Here is an 8,782-nt window from a genome sequence, read left to right as displayed (position 1 = left end):
TCTCTCTCTCTCTCTCTCTCTCTCTCTGAATCTCTCTCTCTCTCTCTCTCTCTCTCTCTCTCTCTCTCTCTCTCTCTCTCTCTCTCTCTCTCTCTGAATCTCTCTCTCTCTCTCTCTCTCTCTCTCTCTCTCTCTCTCTCTCTCTCCCTCTCTCTCCCCCAGATCTCTCTCTCTCTCTCTCTCTCTCTCTCTCTCTCTCTCTCTCTCTCTCTCCTGAATCTCTCTCTCTCTCTCTCTCTCTCTCTCTCTCTCTCTCTCTCTCTCTCTCTCTCTCCCGAATCTCTCTCTCTCTCTCTCTCTCCCTGAATCTGTCACTCTCTGAAAACGTGAAAATCTCTCTTTCTCACCCTCAAACCCTCAATCTGTCTCTTCCTCAAAGATAATCTCTCTGCCTGTCTCTGTCTCTGTGTGCCTCTTGTAGCACCTGTTAGGTGACCCATTCTCTCACTCCCTAGGCTACTTTACTGTAGTCACTACTGAGGACATGAGAGGACTTTCGATCACACGCTTTTATCCTGTCGTCGGCCTCGGAGGTCAGTGGGTTTTAGCACTTCTTTTTCACAAAAAATTCGTTAGGCCTAAAGCGCCCTCAATTCTTGTGTCTTTCCACAAACTTTTGTTCATTTGTCTATGAAACGAATCTCTTGAGATTTTTCGGTCCTTGCCGTGGTGGGTTTAGAACTTACGCGTACGCGGGGCGAGGGGGTGCCTTTGTTTAGTGTCAAGATGTTACAATTTACCGTGTAAATATCTGATTGTCCATTTATGGGTTATACATAAAATGTTATTAACTTAATATACCACTACTGGAGTATGTATATGTAGATATATTGACCTAAGATTATATGAGACCATCTAAAGAACGACTTAAAGAATTGACGGTTTCGTAAGGTTACAGTGATACATGTAGGTGATACTATCTTAAGGGTTAGGCATAGGTAGTAACATTGGCTGTATCTTGTCCTCAGGGGCTTTTATATGGTAATTTTCATACCTCATTTAAAAGCAAATCCTCAAGTCATGCATCTGCTATGTGGTCAGGTTAAACTACTTCAGGAATACTAGAATTTACTCTGGTTGTTTTCCTTCCAAAATGTCATAAGTCAATTGTTTTATTCAGATCAATAGGATTCTGCGGAACTCCGCTTGTCACATCTGCCCATTCTAATTCTTCACCGTTTATTACGACTCTCTGTTTTCTACTACCGTGGCTAGCCAGTCTTCAGTCCAGTCTGCTATTTCTCCTACAATTCCTAAACCTAAGATTATATGAGACCATCTAAAGAACTCTGAGTAGAAAGGGAAGTTGGTCTGTGATTATCAGAATCATTCAACTTTGAGTCAGTAGGAGAAGCTGGTTTTTGAATAAAGATAAAGGATTAGGAAAAAAATTGATAAGACACAACACTAATACGAGGCGATATTTTAGCCCCTTCGACTGAGCTGATATTTAATATTATCAAAAACAAGAAACATGCTTTGAGTTTGCAGAAGGAAGGAGTGAAAAGTAAAAAAGCAAAGACTTTAGCTAAGAGAAATTCACGAAACATCTCCATTTGCCTTAAAGAAGCAGAAAGCAATGGCATAAAATTTTCCACAGTTCCCAAGAAACGAGGACCATCTTGAGTGGTTCTCTATCTTTGTGGTATCCATATTAGTATATATATATATATATATATATATATATATATATATATATATATATATATATATATATATATATATATATATATATATATATATATATATATATATATATAGAGAGAGAGAGAGAGAGAGAGAGAGAGAGAGAGAGAGAGAGAGAGAGAGAGAGAGAGAGAATTAGTCATGGTACAGGATATCCTTGAAAAACCACGGAATTTCCTAACACAGGAGAACACTGCAAGCAGTGTAAAACGTCTGTCGCACGAAGATTTTAATATCGTCGCCCAAGCAATGAGTGACTACCTTCTCTCTTTTGGAGCCATTATCCACTAAACAATTAGAAATAAATTATTTTTCTATGTGGGCAAAAACGACTATCTCCGAGAGAATTATACTTTCCCTCATCGTCCGCTTCTAACGCAAGTATTGGCCTTTCGTCTTTAAAACATTACATTTTTTTTTATTTGGTTTTAACATTTCACAGTTTTTACGATTAAAGCTGATTAGAGATTATGTCTGGATGGTTTTACTGGGTCGTTTTTTGTTTGGATGTTTTACACGTTTTGACAGTCTTGATGATGAAAGGTAAAATGCCTGGCTAAAAAACCTGCAGAATTTTAGGGGCTTTCTTTTGTTATTCTTCCAAATATGTGTGTGTGTATATATATATATATATATATATATATATATATATATATATATATATATATATATATATATATATATATATATATATAAGGGATAGGAGAACAAGTGGTTGAATGAACATTGATGACAAATGGAACGTGGAATAGTTAATTGTCACACAGGATGTGGGTTTAATCCTTTATGATAAGTAGGATCACCAGAGACGGGGGGAAAGTTTGAAATTTCAGAAAAAAAGAGAAAATTAGAAGATAACAAAGTTAGTAAAAGGAAAGTAATGAGGGTAAAAGAATGTCAGTAGGATCGACGTTTGAATGTTGGTTAAGGAATGGAAGTAGTTAACTCATGCAGGAGTTTCGGAAGAACTGTTGCGGATGACTGTAGAATGACCCACATCGAAATGACTAATTTGACGCTGTGACGAGGGAATATTTGCATGACTGAATTGCATGCAAGAACCTTCAGAACGTTTTATATGAGACGGTGAAAACGTTGCAACTTTATACAGAAAAGACCCCACGTGAAGACACTATCTCACTATCCCTCTATTTTAGTTCATCATTGGAGGGGTGGGTAGAGCTCTCGGCTAGCACGCTGTTGGCCCAGCGTTCGACTCTCCGACCGGCCAGTGAAGAATTAGAGGAATTTATTTCTGGTGATAGAAATTCATCTCTCGTCATAATGTGGTTCGGATTCCACAGTAACCTGGAGGTCCCGTTGCTAGGTAACCAGTTGGTTCTTAGCCAGGTAAAATAAATCTAATCCTTCGGGCCAGCCCTCTCTAGGAGAGCTGTTAATCAGCTCAGTGGTCTGGTTAAACTAAGATATACTTAACTTTTTTTTTTCTAATTGAGGGAATTTTTTTCCAACTCACAGGAAACATTCTAAAGGTTTTGCACAAAATGTAGTCTTAAAAATATCTTCATTACAATCCAGAATTAGTTAGCTCACATGCTGATTCATTATTCACAAAAGTATAAGTAAAAGATATGACCATTCTTGTCCAACAAACTTGTGTGAATGTTTCCCTTTTGGTATAGGAAAAAACCTGAAAACTAGCGGAATTATGTATTTCCAAAAAATTCATTTCATTTGAAGGCATTTTTCATTGGCAGACATTCAGGTGCAATATTGGCAGTCCACTTAGGCTTATTCTGGAGTACTTATATCGACAGATTCAAAGCAGAATTGGAACAGGTTAGCGGAATTCCTATCCCTGATGTATCAGTAATTATGGACATCACTGACTAAAAATTCAGAGAATACAGAAAACCCACTTTTACATCAGTTTCTCTTATTATCACGATGCCCCCAAAAAGGTTTGACTGAATAGCAGCCTATTTCTACGCGCCCGAAGTATTTGTCCCCTCGGGTAAACATTTATTTTGAAATAATTGGCGAGGGACTGTCTTCTCTCAAAGACCCCGACCACGCCATTGCGAAAGCGGTTTATGCATCGAAGCAGATTTTCTTTCGTCCCTCTAACGACAGGTCCAAAGGAAGGCACAACAATAAAATGAAAATCCCATGCCTGGAATAGCATTCAGAAGGTTAATGAAACGCTTGGGAGGCACAGTCCTTTGCTCTCCGCTATGCTAATACGGTTGGATCTGCGGCCGATGTAAACTTTCACGGGGAAAAACTCCCACGTACCAGCGCATCTCTGCTTTGCCGTAAGGGATGCGATAAATCTTACGTGGGATTCGCTGAATAAAGGCTTTCCCGGAGTAGAATCGAACGCCAACGGTCGCTTAGATACGCACATCAGAAATCTGCAGTTTTCAGTGAGACAAGTAGCACCAAGCACAGTGTAAACCAGGGGGCACTGCACGTTGTTGATGGACCTACGAGTCGCTTTAAAGGTCAGATACTTGAAGCTCCGTTCATTAAGATGACGGGCGGCATTAGTCAGTCACGAGGGTTATGGAAACAGAATGAATTCGACCATATCTTTTATAATTACATTTTAAAGATGACCGCTCCTTATCGCGTGGGCTCAGCTGGATTCTAAGGAACTTTAGGTCCTTCAGTTATCTGTCATTATAAGTTCTTGCGGAAAGAGATCTCTCGTGTACTCGATAAACTATTATTGTTTGATAATGGGGGAGACATTTCCGTTTTTATCTATATTTATAGGGATATTTTCCCCCTCTTCATTGCACGTGTCTTGTCAGTTTTTGAAAAAAAAATTGTGCATGCTTGTACAAAGACATCCACACGCGCGCGCACACACACGCACACACACACACACACACATATATATACACATATATATATATATATATATATATATGTGTGTATATATATATATATATAGTATACACATATATATGTATATATATATATGTGTATATATATATATATATATATATATATATATATATATATATATATATATATATATATATATATATATATATTGTGTGTGTGTGTTAAAGCTGTGCATATGAGTGCAAAGGAAAGAGACACTCTTGACTGCAGTGACTGGAGATGATGGGTATTTTGCCTGTTGTGGATATCGGATATTGATGATATAATTCCGATACGGTACAGAATCCGCTGACAATGCACGTCGATAACTTGTTACATTCATTCACATTCACCTTCGGGTCTTGTCCTTAGGGGGCGCGGTCCCCATTCTTTGTCACTGACAGTAAGGGATGAGGTTAGCATCCCTATGCTTTGCCCGGGATGGCTTGGGTACGAGAACCCAAGAAACTTGGTGCTCGAAGGCGGTCACCCATCTAGAAACTGTTCACACTGCATGCTGTTTTAATTTCCGATTAAACGACTGGCATTATACTGTATATATATATATATATATATATATATATATATATATATATATAAATTTATATATATATTTATATATAAATTTATATATATATATATTATATATATAAATTTATATATATATATATATATGTATGTATGTATATTTATATAATGTGTATATATATATATATATATATATATATATATATGCATATGTATATATATACTGTATATTTAAATTATTTATTCATATACTTCTTCCACATATACATATCCCTCCATAAATTTGTATACATATATTCATGGTCTGTGACGTGCTCATAATTTCCCCACGAATCTGCATCAAAATGAGTTCCAAAACGTTGGAAATATTCACTGTTTTCGGTAAACTCCTCCACTGAAGGTGCCCGCATTTCTAGCGAAGAAATAATTCAGAGGGAGACAAAAAAAAAAAAATAATGGTTAGAAAGACTTCGAAATATTTCTCTTCTCATTCTAACTTTATTGTCCATTTTGGTTGCAGTGCGGTGCGATTCGAGTGAACTTGAAAAAGCCGTTCTTTACGTTTTGGGTTGTATCCCCCTCCACCCACCTCCTCCTCCCCCGGTCCCCCAACATTCTGACCTTTGCGTCTCTGGCTTTGTTTTCATACGAAACAGCTCTGCTGAGCCTTTTTTTTCGTTTCACGAACCATTTTGTGTTTGATCGTATTTTCCGAGACTTGCGGCTGGCGGGAAACCCAGATTTACTGAAGATACTTCAGTCGTCCTTCTCTCGGGGAAGAAGGGCGCGTAAAGCCTTGATGGTGTCTGTGGTAAATGAATCTCTCGTCAGTTATGTAATTTAGCCCTCACTTTTTCTGTCCGCCCTCAGGTCTTAAAAGCTACTGTGGCTAGAGGGCTGCAAATCGGTATGTTGATCATCCACCCTCCAGTCATCAAACACACCAAATTGCAGCCCTCTAGTCTGAGTAGTTTTAATTTTATTTAAGGTTAAAGTTAGCCCTAATCGTGCGTCTGGCACCGCTACAGGTGCCAACAACTCAGGCCACCAGCCGGCCGTGGCTGAAATTTTCATGGGACGCGGCTGAGAGTTTCACACAGCATTATACGCTGTACAGAAAACTTCGGCGCATGTTTTTACTTGTTTATAGCTAAATCCAGCCAGGTTTTTCCTTCATGGCCTCCTTGAGCAAAAAGAAAGTCCGATTGGAGGTCCATCTTCGCCTTACGGAGTAGCGATGCCGTGTTCCCGTAGAAATCAGGACTTCGTCCCCGTCTCCTCCCGGGAGTGATCAGCGCCTCTGCTCTTGTATGCAGGACGACCTTTAGTTCTCTCCTTTTACGGTTCTTTGTTCTGACTTGAATGTTAACTCGGTGAGTCATCCGCTCTCGGCTTTGAGTCCACCATTCAACCGAAATACCACACCAGACGCCTACTGGAAGATCCTCTACATAATTCAGATTGATTCATATATTGATGTGTTATTGACTTACCCTCGGAGTGTCCATACTTACCACCCCGGTGCCAAGTGAGACGCCTGAAGGTCCTTCAGGAATGGAGCTGACGATGTGTTACACGAATTCTTAATTTTTTTTGGTTATTTCTTTCTCGTTCGTTTGCAAGCTCGGCATGTTTACTTGGGTTTCAACTTTAACGTGTTTGTTGTGTTTCTGTGTTTATTTGCTGGGTTAAAAAAAAACTGTTTTTTTTTAAGGTTAAGATATTTATGGACTTATAATTCTTTTTGTGGTGGGTAGACCGAAAGTGGAATCTATATACTGATTTTCTGTGTAGAAGGATTTGCTTATTTTACTCTCTCTCTCTCTCTCAGTGGGAGCGACGATTAGGCGGTAATTGCCGTTTGGGCTCACCTCGCGACATTTGAACTGAAATCAGTGGATTCTCTGTTCCCGAAGATATAATGTGTACGATATATAAATATAGTATATATGAGTGTATTAGATGTGATTATATATATATATATATATATATATATATATATATATATATATATATATATATATATATATATATATGTCTTACATGAAACTTCTTTAACTTTCTTTCCTAAACTTTCCTATTTGATCTTATTACGGGGTCAATAACGAGACAAGTGTACAGAGTCTGCACCAGCGAGTATGCCGCTAGACTTCTGGGAAAAAGGTGTTTGAACATGAACTATTTATGACTAGCTATGAAATTAATTATGGCGACGTAATACCGGGCATGCACAATAGTGAGCGAAATGCCCTGTTCATTGATTTACTGCGCTACAGGCACTTTGACCAGAGAAGAAATGTCGAATATATATATATATATATATATATATATATATATATATATATATATATATATATATATATATATATATATATTTCTCACGTGATATTCATTAATGCTATAATTGATAATTAAATGAGAGTATTCAGTTGAATTACCCCTGAGAGTGGCTAGCTTCATAGAAAAAGCAACATAATAGTCATTCTTCTAAGTGTGTGCCATTCATTTTTAATAGATCTTTTCGAGCTAAATTTTATGCAGAACCGCTTTTATTTGATATCGTCTTGCAAGGAAAAGCACTAGGATGAAACCGCACACACGCACATATGTACATATCTGTCTATAATATATATATATATATATATATATATATATATATATATATATATATATATATATATATATATATATATATATATATATATATGTGTGAGTGTAGAGAGAGAGAGAGAGAGAGTGGTGTGAACTTTACTTACTCACTGAAATCTTTTTTTTCTTTTTACAGTTTTTATGTATTATCAAGCATAAAAAAGACTGCAACACGCTTTCAAATTACATAGTACCATGCCATTGTCATAAGTGCTTCATGCGTTAATAAAGATAATGATTCTCTCGTGAGGTAAGACGTGCAAGAAACCTTTCTTATATTCCACCTGGCGTTGAATATGTCAAGTAATACTTTTCCTTTTTTTTTTCTGACAGGTAAGTCCATCGAGAGTAAATTCGAAGTCACCGCAACTTAGACGTGAGTAATCCTCATAGTCCTTATATTGAAACAGGGGTATCAGTTCAGTGGAATCTGTTTTGATTATTATTATTATTATTATTATTATTATTATTATTATTATTATTATTATTATTTTGGTCTATCACAGTCATCCTATTTAGGAGTCCGTCACTTTTCTCACTATGTGCGCTGTTTCTAGTAGCACACTTTTCTGCATGAGTCCTGGAGCTACTTCGGCTTCAGATTCCTTTTTAGAGTCACAGGAACACTAGGCACGATCCCAAGATTATTATTATTATTATTATTATTATTATTATTATTATTATTATTATTATTGTTATTCAGAAGACGATCCCTAATCATATGGAACAACCCCACCACAGGGGCCACTGACTTGAAACTCAAGCCTCCGAAGAATATTATGGTGTTCATTAGGAAGAATTAAGATGTGTATGTGTGTATATGCATCTCTCTCTCTCTCTCTCTCTCTCTCTCTCTCTCTCTCTCTCTCTCTCTTACGCCACAAATTTAAAGTTTCGCGTTTGCTTCGCATCAAGTTAATTAAAGTAGCAACGGTTGCTTTGAATGTTTCGCATGCATCTTGCAGTATCCCGGTGGCACTCGAGGTGTCGAAAAACTCCCGTAATCAATTCATCTCGCTAAGGGGCGCCGTAATATTCGGCAAGTGCCGAGGGTAATGCCGTCATT

This window comes from Macrobrachium rosenbergii, chromosome 22 (assembly GCF_040412425.1).
Source record: "Macrobrachium rosenbergii isolate ZJJX-2024 chromosome 22, ASM4041242v1, whole genome shotgun sequence".
Classification (NCBI taxonomy): Eukaryota; Metazoa; Arthropoda; class Malacostraca; order Decapoda; family Palaemonidae; genus Macrobrachium; species Macrobrachium rosenbergii.
The sequence above is the reverse complement of the archived record's forward strand: the minus strand, read 5'-3'. Positions refer to the sequence as shown.